Raw genomic sequence first — 19,303 nt, forward strand, 5'->3', positions numbered from 1 at the left:
GATATTCTTGTTAGAGGTGCTGCTTACCTTTGTGTTCAGAGATGTTAGCTTCTTTTTACTGGATTTACATACTTATAAGCACTATTATACTAACACAAAGCCTTCAAAACAGTATCCTTTAATTAAATAATGGAAAACTTTAGATCAAAATGCTATTGCTGTGTTTAAACATACACTTTATAAGTGAGAATTTTAGTTTCAGCTCATCAGATGTATTTTTAATGTTTCTATTTCTTTATAGTGAAAATAATAAGAAGCCTCCCTATCTTATTTGTTGGGGCCTCTTCATGAATGGCTAAAATATTGCAGTTTTTGATGACTGCTCTCCATAGATTAACATTAAAAAGGTTTCTTATTTTTACATAGATGAGAGAAAGAAGAACGTTTGATAAATATACCCAGGAGTACCAGAACTTAGAAAAAAATAGTACTAAATGTTCAATAAAGAATTCTTGGTTTCAGCTATTAAACTTTCAATCATAGAATTACATTATTTATTTTTTTTTTTTTATATTTTATTTTTTATATACTTCTACATATTCCAAAGTGTGTCCATAAATCAAGGTGGATAACCAATGTTATAAGCTTTGACCTGAAAAAGGATCTGTGATTTCTTCCTGCCTCTTCTTCCATTACCCATCTGCAATTTTTGTCAGCAGTTGGTGTGCCATTAACTTAATAAAAAAAAAAGAAAAACTGGTGGTCTACACTATCTAGTTTCAAAGGAGGATGAACCTAAGCCTCCCCGACACTGTCCTGTCAGTGTGAATAGTGTCAGAGCAAAAGAGTGTCTTATAAGATTTACAATATCTCAAAGATCATGTTTCTAGAACTTCTTTGACATTATCTGCACTCATTTTATTGTCAGACAGGTCCAGGTTAATGTCTTTTTAATAATGAAGTGGTCTCCATTGCACACTGTAAATTAATTCAATACTTAGCATATGGGGTATCTGAAATAATTGTTTTCATTGCAAGGGAATAAGGGGGCAAAAGATAAATAGGGGGCATGCCGGCGGTTTACCTTTATGTGGTATATAAAGGTCCTCTTCAATTGCAGAAGAAACACTGATGACAATCCATTGGTAGAATACTCCCAGGTATCAGAATCTATGCACCACAAGAAGGCCCTCCATACTAGTACCCAGAAGGGGGATCTATCTGAATGAGTGTAGAATAAGAACGATTTGGTCCAGTTCATATATAGACCAGTAAAAGTACCATATAAATCTACAATTTCTATAGCTCTGGGCAGGGAGCTATCCACATCCCCCAAAAAGAGCAATAGGTCATCTGCATAGAGACCAACACGGTCCTCACCACCAGTATATGGCACAGCCACTTGATACTTTATTTAAAGTTTTCCTTCATTGTTGGCCGCCGGTCCATTCTGCAAAGATTTATGCTGGGAGACATAGCTCACACAGCCGATTCCATCCATAAGTCCTTTTCTGAACAACTTGCTGGGCGTCAGACGGTTGTCTTGGCAACTTTACACCTTTCATGAGCTGTGCCTCCCTGCACCAGTCTTTGCAGAAGGGGTGGGAGACCAACACTGGAGGAAAACATTAATTATTCTTTTCAAGTCAGTTCCTCCTGGATATCCACCTCGCTAGGAAGGTAGTACATTGTTTCATCTTCAAAATGTTACTTTTTTTTCCAATTCAAACTGCAGCGATCTTAGCAGAAATTTAACCATTGAGGTGAAAAACTAAAAGATTAATATTTTAGAAACCTATTAGATTTACCTATAAAAAAGATTAGGGAATTTCCTATCAACATATATATAGTGATACCTAGCAGAATTAGACTATGTTGAATCAACATAAAAATGTAATTTAACGCCAAAAGACTGCTGTCTTTTGATAATTACTGCTGCAAATATTTATCATAGACATTATTTACGGCCCCTAGTTATCACAATACGCTTGTATTTTTGCCTCAAAAGGGTGGCCATCCATGAATATGGCAAGAAAAAGAAATGTGTGACTATGGCCTTATTGTGAACACTTAAGTTTTTTTTTTTTTTGAATGGCTATAACATTTTTAAAAAGTCAGATTATGGGTCTGTCTGTGACTGTGAGTTAGAAACATTGAAAAATAGAGGATTGTAGTCTACCTAGTCTGCCTTTATATTATTTCCCTCCTTACTACCTAAGGATAGTTATATGTTTATCTCAGGCATGTTTTAATTTTAGATTTACCCATCATCTGCTGGAAGTTTGTTCCAAGCATCTACTACTTTCAGTAGTAGGTGTTGCTTTAAAATTTAGAATAAAAAGATTGTTTTCTGTGGAAACCTGCATTTTCTATGCTGTATGCTGTCTAGAGATGAGCGAACCTGCCGAGGTTCGGGTTTGTATGAACCTGAACTCTCAGCGCCTGATTCCCGCTGTCTGCAGCCTCCGTGGAGAGGGTGGATACAGCTGGAGGACCGCCTGGAAAACTGGAATACAGCCATAGCCACAGGCTGTATCCCAGTTTTCCAAGCGGTCCTCCGGCTGTATCCACCCTCTTCACGGAGCGGGCAGACAGTGGGAATCAGACGCCGAGAGTTCAGGTTCATACGAACCCTAACCTCAGCAGGTTCACTCATCTCTAATGCTGTCATCAGTTTTGACTAATAGAGGAAGGATTTAAGGGCCAGCAATCTTGTTGATTGGAGCTCATTTCAAAAACTTTTACATAAATCAATGATCATGCTTTCAATATTTTTTCTCTTTATCACATATTTTTTGGTCTGGATCGGTAGTGTACATTATGCACCACATAACATGTATGTGACATGTTCTATTTAAGGCCCCGTTCCCACTGAGCAAAGGTAGCGGAATTCCGCAACGGAATTGTCCGCCGCGGAATGCCGTTAGCCTCCCGCTCATAATGGGAGTCTATGGGAGGCGCGCGCTCCTGCTCTCTACGTGCTGAAGAATGAACATGTTCATTCTTCAGCGCGTACAGCTACCTTTGCTCAGTGGGAACGGGGCCTTACAGGGATTATCTGGTTTAAGAAATCTATTTACAAATACCATATTTGGCAGTTGTAATTTAATAGAGACTGTTCCATCATTTAGAACCCTTTATATATTAGCCAGGTCAGAAAACTTTTCTCTGGATCATATGTGTACATTACTCAAACTACTTATTGGCTATGTTCACATGACATTTTTTTCTGTCCGTTTTCTTTTTCCCAAAATGTAATCCGTCAATGACATTGTCACTTCACGTTTTTGGGGCCCATCATTAAAATGACGAACATAAGTACATTTTTCTAGTTTAGGCCCTTTAGTTGTAAAGATAGGGAAAAAGAGTAAAGAAAAAAAAATGTGGGGGACCATCTAAAAATAATGTCCGTTGTTTGCAAAATAAAGTGTGCGAATAATTGTCATGAACATTAATTTGACGTCTGTGCAAAGGGGAAATTTATCAAACGTGTAAAGTGAAACTGGCTCAGTTGCCCCTAGCAGCCAATCAGATTCCATATTTCATTTTCCAAAGAGTCTGTTAGGAATGAAAAGTGGAATCTGATTGGTTGCTAGGGGGAACTAAGTCAGTTTTACTTTACTTTACTTTACATGCTTAATAAATCTCCCTCTAAATGGGGCGACCATGATTCTATTGACTTCAATGCATTCCATTGACTTCAATTACAATTCATAATAATAGACGTTATAAAAAAAAAAAAAGAAAGAAAAACGGACGCCTTATTTTTTTTTACACAGTGTGAACATACCCATTGAAGGCAATAGGAATATTTTAATTCTTTATCAATGCTGTGGTGATGCCGAAGGAGAGTTAAACAGCAGCCTCCAGGTTCCTACACAATAGGTAAGGGGACCTCTAGTGGGGGTGGTAGTTGGGTAGCAGGACTTACAAGCCAGTTTTCTGGATTATAAAAAAAAAAAAGGTCAAAATTTTTGCACGATTCTTATTTTGCTAAAAATTTGCTTTTGTCTGTGTTTTAGACACTTGTGTTTTGGGGCAAAAGTTGGAAATGATAAACTATCCTCACTGTGATTTATTGATTTGCAAAAAACCCTTTTATTCAAAATTGATAATTCAAAGTTAGCTATCCCATTTAATAATAAAGATATTGGCCAAAATGTTTTTGATCTTTTTTACCCACCTGTCATAATATTACCTCTTATTCTGTTAAGTCTTTACAGTAGAACCAATTGTCTACTTAAAATCCATTTAGTTCATTATGATTATGAAATGTGTATCTCTAGAACACCTGTAGAAAACTACCAATAACTGTTGTGTTACACATATACCTTGCAATATATGGTGTTCTGTATTCTGTATATACCTATCTTACAGAAGGATATCTTAATACTTCTGGAAATTATATTATAGTTCACCTTTTTATCCTATTATTTTGTCCAAACATGTGCAGTAGGTAGCATAACTCCTCCACTATTTGGCAATCCCAGATTAAACTGAGGTGGCTAGTATAACAGAGTGACTATGTGTAGTTAGCCTCACATCCAGAACAGAGAACTGGATGCCCCCTGCTCTCAGGATACTACAGAGCCCTAAACCAATCAGCCAATAATGGCATTTCCCATTGATATGAAAAACATATTAATGATGGAACCCCTCAAGTAGCATTGGTTGCTACATAAGTATCTTAAAATTACCATGAAATTGAAGCTGAGTTCTCGGAATAGTAAAAGCATCATATAACTAGTGTATATACAGGGTTACCCACTTTATGTGTCTGAGTCTTTGCTGTTTTGGCCATTGCTTACTGGTCCTCTCACTAGTATTCTGTTGTCAGTCCAGCATTCAGTAATATTATTCCAAGTCTGAAAAATCTTTCAACTAATTGTTAAAATAATAAGTAATAACCAGCTTTTTGTGACTTAGAAAATACACTTTTATTTTCTTACCTCATACTTATCAGCAGTCACTTTTACAGAAATGACAAATCTACCTTAGAACTGATAAATGCAAGCTTTTAAAGCTTACAGGGCTCTTTCTAAACACTTATCTGCCCCAATGACTTTGTTCTCTTGAGAAATACCTCTAAACTGTCAAACTATCCAGACTAAGCTTGTAACAAAGGTCCTGTTGTATTGTGAAGATATTCATAACAGCTTTTATGGAAGACTGAGAGTGTACAAGTTAACAGTTGTAGTGATAACATGGCACTCTGCACTGTTTGGTTTGTTTATACTGGCAATGATCGCTGTAGCTGAATCTGACAGAGCCATATAGAAATTTGCTATTTGAGCTGAATTTACACACTTTAAGTGATGAACTAAACAAGCCGGTGTTTTCTTTTTCTTACTCAAAAGTGCAAGGTTACACAATACAGACGGTTTTCATCTTTTCCCATAAATGCACAGATTCCTAGGATATAAATGACTGAATTCATCACCAATTCATCAGGGACGCTGAGCTATGCAGTTCTGTTTACAGTGGCAGAAAGTTAATATAAATTTTCATCAGAAGGGGAAGTTTACACATATGATTCTATTTGTCCTTCATTATTAGCACCTGAGTCTAGGCTGGAACGCATAATTGTCTACAGGCACAGGCCAAATAGATGCAAGGGAAAGGCAAATAAGCACACCAAAAATAATTTTATGGTTGTCTGTTACAATTCTCTCCCCGGGATTCTTAATCTAGAAAATCAATAAACAACGGGAGTGAAACTCTTCTCTTATTCTCAGGCATGGCTCTTGCAGAAATAACACCAGGAATACAGCTGCCTATTTTTTTTACTTTACTTTTCTTCTTCCCACTTTAGTGCAAACAGCTAATCTCTGTGTGTAAATGCTAAATGGGACTCTAATTGTATCTTTGTAATGAGTCTGTTCCGAGTTCCAATAGACTAAAAACTTGTAACAAATGCTACAGTGAGATTTATTGATTTATTACTTCCACTATAGATCTAAGAAAGATATTGCACATCTCTCACACCAGCTAATAGGCATGTACATTTCTTATTTAGAGTGGCAGTTGTAAGTAAATGTCTATGCCTTTGGTGACAATCTAGCTAACGGATTTTGTTTGCAGAATTTAAATTACTGATTCTAAAAACATGTTCCTCAGATTATAGTAAGATATCACAATACATACTTGATATACAGTGAAACAGGTCATGTTAATACTATAAGTTTAACATTGTACTTTTAACCCCTAGATGACCTGCGCCATAGGGTTATGGCATGGGTGCCTGTGACCAAACAACCTATGCTGTACCCATACGCCATTATCTGCTGTGTAGCTGTGAAGTGAGCTCAGAAGCTGAGCTTGATTCATAGCTGGGGAGGATCGTTTGCTGACCGGTCGATCACACTGCATCTCGCTGCAGCCCGTCATTGATACCTTAAACTCTGTGATCGTAGGTTAATGACAGGTCCATGTCACTTACCAATTGGGACCCCTGCAGCATTATTACTGGGGTCCCAATAGTTTTCCCTGACTGCCAGAGATACTTATCTCCATGTGGTCCGAACAGCAATCTTCTCATAGAGCCTGCCTCAGGCTTTTTCTTTCCAATTTCACCCCATAAATAATATTTTTGTGGTTCTGTCATGCATTTTATGGTAGATTGAAAGGTGCCATTACAAAGTACACTTTGTTCTTGAAAAGGGGGAAATAAAATCACTATAGCTCTTAGAAGGCGAGGCGGAAGAGTGAAAATGCAAAAATGAAAATTAGCTTGGTCATTTAAGCCATTTTGAGCTTAGTCATGAAGGGGTTCAAATAATCATCTGGAAAACCCCTTTAAGTTAACCCATGGATTGCTGTTTATTTCCTTGTTGTCTAGCCATGTAGTGATTGTTGAATACACTACGTATATTTCAGTCAGTATTGTGGTCCTCATATTGCAACCAAAACCAGGAGTGGATTAAAAACACAGAAAGGATCTGTTCACATAATGTTGAAATTGCGTGGATGGCCGCCATTTAATGGCAAATATTTGCAGTTATTTTAAAACAACGGCTGTTGTATTGAAATAATGGCAGTTATTTACCGTTATATGGTGGCCATCCACTCAATTTCAACATTGTGTGAACAGATCCTTTCTGTGTTTTTAATCCACTCCTGGTTTTGGTTGCAATATGAGGACCACAATACTGACTGAAATATACGTAGTGTGAACCCAGCCTAAACTTGTAGACTTTTAGCCAAGATATACACTGTGAACGTAGGGAGAGGTGTATATTTGTGTTGTCTGTGCTCCTGGTGTCAGCTGAAGCTCTGCTCTTGATTTAGGTTAACTCTAGCTCCAGGTTGGCTTAATCCCAAGAAAAACTCAAAGTTGTAGCTTTAAGCTTCTCAAAAACCTTTTGCCCTAGCTCTTCATTTCCACTCCAGTTACAGTGTGTCAGTCCTGCCCTGCAATACCACAACAGTCAAATAAGTAAAACCATCTTATTCCCTTTAGATTGGGAACTAAAACTGGATATATTTTTTTCTCTCTTTCTCGTATTATTTTCAAAATGGACCACGATAGCTGAGTAATATATAGTGAATGATATATAATTACACAAAAGTTATTTAGGAGAGAATGAACCACTTATTAATCTACACTGTAGTGTAATCTTCTCTCTAATGGCAGTGCTACAGCAGTTTCTACAACTTGTATTTCTGTTACAAAAATACCCATGCTATGTTTCTAGTAGACTTTGTTTCAGATTAATAGTCAAAGTCATAAATATCGCAGAGCCTTATTTAGAAATGCAATGAAACAAATCTGGAGGAAAAAAAATCCATTTTCTAGTAATTAACCAGTATTTCTTTCAAAACTTGTTTAATTACTGTATCAATTAGTCTTGTTACAATGAAAGGTCAATTGCTACAAATTTGTAATTCCACTCTTAGAAATTGCTGTGTTAAATTTGGTTTATGACAATTAGGTGATTACATGTCTTGTATTCCATTTCCACTTTGTGTAGCTAACTGCTCGGATAGAACAAGCTCACAAACAAGGCTTAAAGCAACAATCTCATTTATTTCAAGCACCATGCAATGAAATTGTTTGAAAAAGGAGACATTGATGATTTAATTGATTTTAAGAAGACCCATATTAGCATGTGATGGAGAGTTTCAAGCTTGGGGCAAGTCCAATTTCAATATTTATGATATATCTACAGGTATTTAATAAATACCTAAAATATGCAGCTCCCACTGCAATCCACACCTATCTATGTAGCAGGGCCCTTCAACCCCATCTGCCTGGTTATAGCAGGAAGCAGAAGTGACTGTTCTTCTAAAAACAGCCAAGCAGGCTCCTCCGCCCAATGGAGTCAAGGAAACAGTACAGCCCCTATGATGAGGATGGGCCATGGTGAAAATGTTTTCACACACTAGTTTTTTTGCTTTTTATATTTTTATTACTCATATAAACATATACATAAAAAAATGTATGACCAAACTGATTTATTTAATTTATACAATTTGTTTGCATCCCTTACAAATAGGATTATGCATAAAGGCATAAACTAAAGATACAATTGGCCCAACTAAAGGGAGCTATAGAACATGTATTTCAATTCTCAAGTGTAAATATAGTCTGGCCTGGTGGTACGGAGCTTTTAAATAGTAAACTTGTATTAACTATGATCACATACTGGGCTCATTGGCTTAATGTAATATATACTCATTAAGGCTATGTTCACACAACGTGTATTGAATTGATCACAGCTGCTGTTGCTGATTTGCAACATGGCTGTGATTAATACTTTACCTACAATGAGCTGCAGCTGAGGAAATCCCGTCCGGAGTGTATACACATAGTATATGCTACGGCCGGGATCCCTAGCGGCACTGCAAAAAACTAACATGTCAATTTTCTGCGGCCGCTATTCATTGAATAGCAGCAACAAAGAACCTATCGGTTCACACAATAGAGCGTGCGCCCACATCCCAAATCATCAGAACTTAAGATCATCTGGCCGGTACTGCAGTAACGGCGGGGATGATCTTCTCTGACACCAGCCGGGTCACAGAACGTACAGAGTCTTAAGCCATGTGAACATGGCTAAAGCAGTATTCCCATATCGTAATCTTGGTGCCCCAGGCCTGTTTGCCCTGATTGTGACTGCCTATGGTGGTTGGGAAGCTGAAAGCAGCTGGCACTGGAAAGTTATGCAATTTGCGTAATTTCTTTTCATTTTAATGGGAGTTGCACAAACAGCATAGCCCCAAGTTTCTTAAGTGAAGTAGCTTACAGGTCTACACTGTTTGTGCAACCCCTATTAAAGTCAGTAGGGGTTATAGAAATTGTGCGACTCGTCCCCTTTAGGCTGCTTTCAGCTTTCCAAACACCTCTAGTAGCTGCAAACAGGCCAAAGGACATAAAAATTACAAGATCAGAATATCCTTTTAGTAGTTTCAACACAGCTTTAGCTGTTTTAAAATGTGAACTAGCCCTAAAGTTTTATTTTGTAAAAAAAAAAAAAAACTAAATTAATTTCTTAAATGATAGATGGATTGTGGATTAATATTAACCCCTTAAGGACAGAGCCAATTTCAATTTTTGCGTTTTAGTTTTTTCCTCCTTGTGCTTAAAAGGCCATAGCACTTGCATTTTTCCACCTAGAAACCCACATGAGCCCTTATTTTTTGCGCCACTAATTGTACTTTGCAATGACAGGCTGAATTTTTGCATAAAGTACACTGCGAAACCATAAAAAAATTCAAATTGTGGTGAAATTTTTTTAAAAAAAGCATTTTGTTTATTTGGGGGAAATGTGTTTTTAAGCCATTCGCCCTGGGGTAAAACTGACTTGTTATATATGTTCCTCAAGTCGTTACAATTAAAACGATATGTAACATGTATAACTTATATTGTATCTGATGGCCTGTAAAAAATTTAAACCATTGTCAACAAATATACGTCACTTAAAATCGCTCCATTCCCAGGCTTATAGCGCTTTTATCCTTTGGTCTATGGGGCTGTGTCAGGTGTCATTTTTTGCGCCATGATGTGTTCTTTCTATCGGTACCTTGATTGCGCATATACGACTTTTTGATCGCTTTTTATTACAATTTTTCTGGATTTGATGCGACCAAAAATGCACAATTTTGCACTTTGGGATTTTTTTGCGCTGACGCCATTTACCGTGCGAGATCAGGAATGTGATTAATGAATAGTTCGGGCGATTACGCACGCGGCGATAGCAAACATGTTTGTTTATTTATATATTTATTTACTTTTATTTATAACCTGGGAAAAGGGGGGTGATTCAGACTTTTATTAGGGGAGGGGGCTTTTTACTATTAACAACACTTTTTTTTTTTACTTTAACACTTATACTAGAAGCCCCCCTGGGGGACTTCTAGTATAAGTGCTTTGATCTCTCATAGAGATCTCTGCAGCATAGATATGCTGCAGAGATTCATGAGATAGGCACTCGTTTACTTCTGGCTGCTGCAGCCGGAAGTAAACGAGTGCCGAGTCGGGGACGGCGCCATCTTGGAGCGGTCCCCGGCCGGCTTCAGAAACGGAGATCGCTCCTCCGGGATAACATCCCGGGGGAGCGATCTCCGCCACTAGACACCAGGGAACAGCTGAATCCGGTAATCGGATGCAGCTGTCATGTTTGACAGCTGCATCTGATTACTGTATTAGCGGGCACGGCGATCGGACCGTGCCCGCTAATACCTACGGTCCCGGGCTACAAGCGGCACCCGGGACCGCCGCGGTTCAGAGCGGGGTCGCCACGAGGCCCCGCTCTGAACGGCCTTACCGGCATCAGGGCGTAAATATACGCCCGATGTCGTTAAGGGGTTAAAGGGTTATAAATGTTTTTTTTCCTAGCTGTATGAATAAAATACACTGTATAAGGTAATGTATTTTTTAGGGATAAAGAATAAAAATAATTAAATACTTTTTATTATGATATGCAGCTAATGTAGAGTAAGGAAAATTACAGTACATGTCCTCATTTTAGGGCTAGTTATCTTTCAAGAGCATATGGTATTGGTACCTCTAGCCTGTAAAATGGGGGAGGGCCTGTGTAAACATTCTTGTTTCTCCTGTTCCACATAATAGTTTCTTGTATCATATTTCCTCTGACCTCGCTATCTGAAACCAATTACAGGAGATCCATTTGGGCTGCATCTATTTTCATAAGAAGCCTAGGCAGCAATGTTTTTCTCAGAGATGAATATCAACATCAATATGCTTCTGAGTGCTTTGTTATTTATGTTACAGAGAGATTTTGTAGCCTTCAGCTTTCAAGAATGTGTCATGCTGTGCTGTTTATACATTGTAGATATTAATGGGCGTAGATGTCATTTTTCATTTTACTGGTTAAATGCAACAGGCTGCTAGGTTAAACTATCATATTTTAGGGCTAAAGCGTATAGACTCTCTGTGCCTTAACAAGTATGTGTAGTTACTGTTTAATGGAGTAAAGTAGTCAAATGATACTGTTCAAAATAAAGTTTCCTTTACTTTACAGAATCCTTTTTTAACATTAAAAATCCTGCACTGCCAGAAAACCCTCCGGCAGTAAAACGGATAATGAGTTATTTTTAAGAAAGTTATATAAAATAAAACTGCATGCAGTATTACTAAATGCATTGCTATTATTATTTTGCGCGTATTTATATTAAAAATAAATATAGTTATTTCTGCTTTTCTAAAGGCCTTTTCTTTCACTGTGGTTTAAATAAGCATTTTATTTCACTGATTTCTCTTATCATGGTTATTTTAGGCATAAGATAATGTGGTATTGTAAAAACATGCATATTTACATCACATTGCTCTTTCTCATCTTGGTGATTTTATGTTGCTTTATTTGATTTGCTCACTTCTCATAAATGAAATGAAAAACTCTTCAGACATTTAGCAGGGTTACTTACATTGTCTATATTTATGCTTTGCTATGTTTATTAACCTCTAGACAACCCATGCCTATCACCAGACGACCCATGTTGTACACGCATGCCGTTTTACCCAGCTGTGTAGCTATGAAGTTAGCCGAGCTCACTTCATAGCTGGTGAGGTCCCTTACCTTCAATGGCAGGAAGGAGCGATCGCACTGCAGCCTGTCATTAACCACTTAAATTCAGTGATTGTGGCACAATAGCGGTGTTTTAGAGACAGGAGAAGCTCCTGTCACATGCCAATCGGGACCACCACAGTGTGTTTTTGGGGGTCTCGACCTTACTGCAGGAGGAGTTATACTTACCTATGTGCGGTCCGAACAGCGATCTTCTCTTAGAGTCTTCCTCAGGTTGGCTCTATGAGAAGAATGTTGATAATTTAAAACAAATTCTAAAGCCCCTCCACCAATAAAAGTTTAAGTTACCTCCCTTTTCTAATATCCAAATGAAAATGTAAAATAAATGAACAAACATGTTATATATAGTAGTGTGCACAATTTTCTGATCTATTAAAAGATAACAATATTGTTCCCGCATGTAAGCAAAAAGAGGAGAAAATGTCTGATTTATACTAATATGGAACTAATAAACACTAGAGATCATAGCTAATCCCATCCCACCCCATGCAGCCCCATAGGTGAAAAAAAATAAAACCATTATAAGAGTTTTAGTAGAGTCCTATGATTTAAATCATATTTATTTGCAAAAAGAAAGTTTTACTGTAAAAAAGTAAAACATTAGAAAAACTATGAAAACATGCATATTGTTATGTTCAGACTGTTCAGTGCATTATGTAAACATGGAAGCCCCCCAAAAGTTACAAAATCCCTTTTTTTTCAATTTTCAATTATATTTTTAGGATCCCATCATACATTTTATGGTAGATGGAAAGGTGCTGTTACAAAGTTCACAAGCTATTACATGGCCCTGTAGATGGAAAAATAAAAGTGCTATAGCTCTTAGAAGGTGAGGAGGAAAAAAATTAAAATGCAAAAATAAAAATTGGTCTGTTCATTTAGGCCATTGTATGCTTGGTCATAAGGAGGTTAAACAAACTACTTTTTAGTATCATTAGGCCCACTTAAACAGGTATGTTTACACATGGAGCTTTATTGTGTTAATGCAGTGAAGGACAGCTGGATGGCCAATAAGTGACTAATTACTGCAGTGACGTGATGCAGAAGCACAAATAAATGATGCATTCACTTTGCATTTTCATTGCATTGCTGCATGTGTGAACACAGCCTAACCAATTCTAAAATGGCCATAGCCTTGATTTATTTTCATGGACAGTTTCTCAGTTTCTAGGTACTAGGGATCCTAGCATCTTCAAACAAATTACAAGCAGATGTATTGAGAGCTATGATTCCCAAGAAAGAGATAGGTATGTTATCTGCTGTGTTGTTGTTAGGCCACATTCCCTCATTTAACTGATCAAAAAGAATTAATTTCCTAAAAAACACTAAGAAAATGTTGTTTCTATAAACCAAAGTGTTGAAGAACTCAAATTCGTAAAAATAGTACTGTGCATTTTGAAGACAGTCCTCCTTATCAGGGAAACCACCAAGAAGATGATCTATTTTTCCCCCAAAATGTGCTAAGCTCTACTTAAATGAGTAGTCTGGCCATTTTTATTTTTTGGCAGCTGGCAGGGGCAGGGAGGAACTTACTACAGAATGCTAACTTACCTCTTCACGTGCCTGCGCTGCTACACTGTCTCCAGGAGCCCCGCCGAGGCATTTTTACCGAGTCTCAATGATGTCACATTGAGGGGAAAATGCTTTCCTGACTGATGGATTGCCTGCTCAACCAATCAGTAACTGCAGCAGCGTCCCGCTCTGGTCACTGATTGGCTGAGCGGGCAGTCAGTCAACCTGGTTGTGAATTTGTCTGGGAGAGGATCCCGGAGACTGGCGGAGGTCCTGGAGCAGCCAGACTTCTCCTTTAACTATTTTAATTAAAGAATCTATCCACTACTTACTTTACTAACCTCATAATACACCTTTATATTTCTAATCTTCTGTTTTCAAAGGCAGCACATACATAGGCTTTGTTCATATTATCACCCAACTCATATGCCAGGTAGGACACCGAAGCCTCATATTAGCCCTGATGGATTTATTATGGTGTCTATTAGCTTTTTCTCACAGTTCTGCAATTTTTAACAGCAAAAATATTATTGTAAATTGAGTTGCAGCCCACAATTAACTGCTTAAGTGTCAGTGACAGGAGCTGCTCTCCTGTCATTGTCTAATCATGCCCCCCCCCTCCCCTCCCCGGTGGGGATTCCTGTCTATTTGAGGTCTAATGCTAAAAAAAATAAAAAATAAAAGTACTATGGCTCTTAAAAGGCAAGGAGGGAAAAAGAAATACTCAAAAATGAAAATTGGCCTGATCACTAAAGGAGGTCAAGCAAAATTAAAAACGTGAGTGCTGGCAGGGAGTAAGAGAAACATAATAAAGAATGTATACTTACCGGAACCAGTGCCCATACAGTGCCCGTACCCGGTAGTCATTTTTTCACAGATTCAATGTACATTATGACCTGGCTAGAAGGGGTGAGATTAAGACCACACCACTCATTAGTGCCTGCAGCGATGACCTGGTCCAGTCACTAACTGGCTAAGTGGGTCATTCATTAGCCAGGTCGTGGTAAATATACTGTATTATGTTCCCCCCAACCCCTGCCGGAACTGATTTTCTTTCCCCGCCAGACTTCTCCTTTAAGACCAAAATAGGCTGCAGAGGTGAGGAGTTAAACAGGAGGGAAAAACAAAAGTGCAAAAACCAAAATTGGGGTTAAAAAGGGGCTAAAATGTCATTTCTTGTCAGACATAAAATTATTCATATTACAACTACCAGCTTGGAGCAATACAGTTTTGTTACAGTCCAATTAATGCAATTGTGAAAAATTTAGAAATTGAGAAAAAAAATCTATGTGTATTAGAGCACGTGCAGCTAATGGAGAGGGGCCTGGAATCAATGCTTCATATTCCAAGCATTTACACATCAACTCACACAGTGATAATAACTGATTACAGGTACAAGAATAAAGCCATCATTGTTGTGTTATAATCTTAGGATATTTAATAAATGAAAGCCTTAAAGCATTTTGCTTTAGAAAGGTAAATAATACAGCTTGCATAAAAAATATTACCAGTTTATTACAAATTGTAGTGTAGTCTTGCAGAAAATGTACTTAGTTTGTATTCATATTAGTTTTAACAGTCTACCATTGATTATTTCTTGCTAACATGTTTCATTGATGGTCTAACATTCTTAAGGAAACTGCAACTTTAGCAGGAAGACTTCTGCACAATAGGTTTAGCCCTTTCAGTAGTTATAGTAAGACTTTGATTTAGTCAACTTTACATAAACATTAATTGTAAACAAACTGTCTGCCTAATGATTACATACATTATAAACAATGTATCTCAATTATCTTAGCATGATACTGTATTAATTTTGTCCATATCATAACGCCTGCTATTATTATTCTAAAGCACCAATCTTTAGTAAAGTTTTCATAGGAAGAGCGATAAGCTGATCTCTGGGGGGGGTCCAACTGCCCCATAGAAATGAATGGAGTGCTAGCGGCACATGTGTGCTAAGCTCCATTTATTTAATGGACAGTTTTTGTATATATTCCAGACCAATGAGGGCCCCAACAATTGGACCTCCATCAATTATCTTAACATTCCCCTATCCTGTCGATAGGAGGAGACTTTGAAAGCTGATTATAGACAATTTAAAAAAGCCAAACCTAAAAAGGTATGTACTGAAGTAACACAATGCAAGAGGAAATTGAACTGTCCTGTGGAGTTAAAAAAAAATGAGTGTAAATGCAAGAGTTGGCTACATAGCTCAAGGGGAGTGTTTAATAGCCTTAAAATATCAGCAATAGTGTTGAGCAAACAAGCTCCATGCATACCATCGGATTTTTTTTTTGTGTCTTGCCGTAATGTATTGCATATTTTCAGTCTAAATTTTATGTATTTTGTTTACACATCCAGCAAATATACAAAAATTTGAATGAAAAAAATGAAATTGGTTACTTAAAAGTAAACCACACACCCTCTGCTCTGCAGGGGACAAATGGTTACATGTTTGAGTCTACCATTAATTTCAATAGGGTGTTTCAATAGAGTCGAGCACTCAAATAATGAGCACCCAAGTACAGTATTTTAGTGCTCGCTCAACACCAATCAGCAGGTCTAAAAGGACTAGAAAGAGATAACTGGTCAATGCGGCAGCATGACTTCTGTATGACAAGAGTTCTGTATTTGTGTATTTAAGGAAGTTATGGCAGGGGAATACAATAGTAGGTAAGGGGAACTGAAGAAAGATTAGTTAGGGGAAAAATGATAGCCTTGGGCTTAGATTTTCAAAGTGTGTAAAATAGAATCTAGTGTAAACTACCCATAAAAACCAATCACAGCTCAGTTTTCAATTTTTAATTGTGGTAAAATGGAAGCTAAGCTGTGATGTTTTACACACTTTAATAAATCTGGGCCATGGTCTGCAATACAGAGGGACATCAAGTGTTATCTCATTTAAAGGGGAACTATCAGCAAGTTAGAAGAACCTAACTTGCTAATAGCCCCCAATAGCACCAGGGACGCTGAGGAAGAAGGAATGTGTCTTATCTTCCGCTTTGGAGCACCATTATTAGAAGCACTGCCTCTTCATCTGACCCACCCCCACATTGATTATCAGTAGAAGGGGTAGGCCGGATGACCCAGCAGTGCTCCTAATGGTGCTCCGGAGCAGACTTTACCCTTACTAATAGCATGGGAATGGCACCGAGGGGGAAGGTAAGAGACTTTCCTTTATGCCTTCCTCCTCAGCGTCCCCAGCGCTATATGGGGCTATCAGCCGTTTACATTTGTCCAACCTGGGGTAAAACTGACTTGTTAAATATGTTCCTCAAGTCGTTACAATTACAACGATATGTAACATGTATAACTTTTATTGTATCTGATGGCCTGTAAAAACTTCAAACCATTGTAAACAAATATATGTTCCTTAAAATTGCTCTATTCCCAGGCTTATAGCGCTTTTATCCTTTAGTCTATGGGGCTGTGTGAGGTGTCATTTTTTGCACCATGATGTCTTCTTTCTATCGGTAGCTTGATTGTGCATATGCAACTTTGTGTTCGCTTTTTATTTCAATTTTCCTGGATTTGATGCGACCAAAAATGCACAATTTTGCACTTTGGGATTTTTTTGTGATTAATTATTAATTTGGGCGATTACGCACGCGGTGATACTAAGCATGTTTATTTATTTATTTAATTTTATTTATAACATGGGAAAAGGGGGGTGATTCAAACTTTTATTAGGGGAGGGGGCTTTTTAATTAAAAACAACACTTTTATTTTTACTTTTACACTTATACTAGAAGCCCCCCTGGGGGACTTCTAGTATAATTACACTGATCTCTCATACAGATCTATGCTGCATAGATATGCAGCATAGATCGATGAGATAGGCACATCGATTGCTTCCGGCTGCTGCAGCCGGAAGCAATTGCGTGCCGAGCCGGGATCATCGCCATTACGGTGCTGACCCCGGACGGGGTAAGGTGTGTGAATTGCTCCTCCGGGACAACGTCCCAGAGGAGCGATCCTCCCCACTAGACATCAGGGAACGGCTGCATCAAGTACGAGCGGCACGCTGGACCGTGGCGGTTCAGAGCGCAGGGAGGCGGCCCTAAACGTACGGGTATGTCCAGGGTTGCCTAAGGGTTAAAGACAAGACACAGATAGATAGATAGATAGATAGATAGATAGATAGATAGATGTTACTAATATTGCTCTATGGGATTGGAAATAAGGTAGTTTTATGTTTGTTGCAAGTCATTTACCAGACTATTTTACCAGACTTTTAATCTGGTACTTTCAGACATGGGACTTATTTCAAGTTAAATGAATAAACAAATTTAAAACCTTTATTTTTCTAGGCTTCTTTGAATGGTCCATGAAAATTGTGTTAATACCCTGTACAAATAAAATGTAGAGACCTGATGCTTTTTAGGGTAATGTTTTATTTTTATTTTGTTGACTTATTCTAATGCTTATTAATTTAATGATTACAAGGAAACTGATAGAAATGTGTCACACTCTAAGCATTTGATCTTTACAGTTTTTTCATAAGCCACACTAACAGTCTGTTTCAGGGGACAATAAATATGTGAATTACCAGATGTAAAAATAAAATGATGCACCAGCTATGGGGAAATTGTAGCATGAGCTATGAAATGACTATAACAGACATCATGTCTGAGTGATTTTCCAGAATAAGCTTATATCATCTTTGATCTCCTAAAATGGTTGCTTTACCTGCTGTGTTTACAACCATACATTTAAACTTTACATATTTAAGACAGACATTTTAAAGTATGAAAAAATAAATGTTGTCATTATAGTTTCAGAAAGGCAATTTGATTTGTGTTTTATTCCAGCATAGCTAAAAAACAGAAGTGCAGTGTGAAGTGCAGATAAATAGTGGCAATGTAGTACAGCATTCTTATTTTCTCCTACATTCATTATATGAGGATTATAGTTAGTTATAGTATAGTTATAGTTTAGTTTATAGATTATAGTCAAGTTAGTTATCTGAAGTTTAATTTACATGTATTTTTACAGTTTCTTACGGTTACCTTGAGGTCAAGTACAAAAATGTAATTATAAAGAGTTGACATATTGTACTTTAAGATGGAATCTTCTTTGATTTATTTGTTTGTGTAGAAATACTTTATCAAACAAACAGTCCTTATGCTTGACAAAAAAGGTTATCATTTACTACATAGAATGGAGTGATGTTGAGACAGTGTCAAGAAGAATCAAGATGGGGCCAAGATATAATAATTTTCCCTTCTCTTGATAACACCAAAATCTCTAGAGAAACCTATACATCCAGGAAAGAGTTGAAAAAATGATTTTAGAGTCCCTTAAAGGGGTTGAACACTTTACAGTAAAATAGTTCAGTATCCAGTATTCGTAACTGTACTCACTGTAAATACTCACAGCAGCTCCCTGTGTACCTCATAGAGCTAAAATCAGACTCTCCTTCTCCAGGCTGGGCTGCCCTACTCTGTTTTGTTTCTTCTGTCCATAAAATGGCAGACATGGAGGAGCATGTGACCATGTCCTGCCCCCTGTGTCTTCCATAGACATATGGTGGACACTGAGGGGCGGGGCACAGTCACATGCTCCTCCATGTCTGCCATTTTATGGACAGAAGAAACAAAACAGAGTAGGGCAGCCCAGCCTGGAGGAGGAGAGTCTGATTTTACCTCTATGAGGTACACAGGGAGCTGCTGTCAGTATATACAGTGAGTACAGTTACTAATACTGTACAGCAAACTCCTTTAAGGTTTCTACAATTCTACATAAAAAAATGATATTAAACTATGAATGTAAAGTTAAAATTTCTGGTGTCCTACTTCTTC

The 19,303-nt window shown here is 37.7% G+C and overlaps 1 protein-coding gene across 13 annotated transcripts in view; it reads left to right on the forward strand.

The window, feature by feature from the left end:
• Nucleotides 1-19,303, forward strand: part of FOXP2 (forkhead box P2) — a 209,106-nt gene that overhangs the window by 51,790 nt on the left and 138,013 nt on the right. Inside the window, exon 1 of one of the 13 annotated variants that reach the window (XM_069976285.1) lies at nucleotides 3,758-3,825. The exons of the other annotated variants lie outside the window; for them this stretch is intronic. The gene's annotated coding sequence lies outside the window, so the exon portion shown is untranslated. Of the gene's footprint in view, nucleotides 1-3,757; nucleotides 3,826-19,303 lie in introns of those variants that run through there. 13 annotated transcript variants of the gene reach the window in all.

The sequence above is a fragment of the Dendropsophus ebraccatus genome, chromosome 1 (genome assembly GCF_027789765.1).
Source record: "Dendropsophus ebraccatus isolate aDenEbr1 chromosome 1, aDenEbr1.pat, whole genome shotgun sequence".
Classification (NCBI taxonomy): Eukaryota; Metazoa; Chordata; class Amphibia; order Anura; family Hylidae; genus Dendropsophus; species Dendropsophus ebraccatus.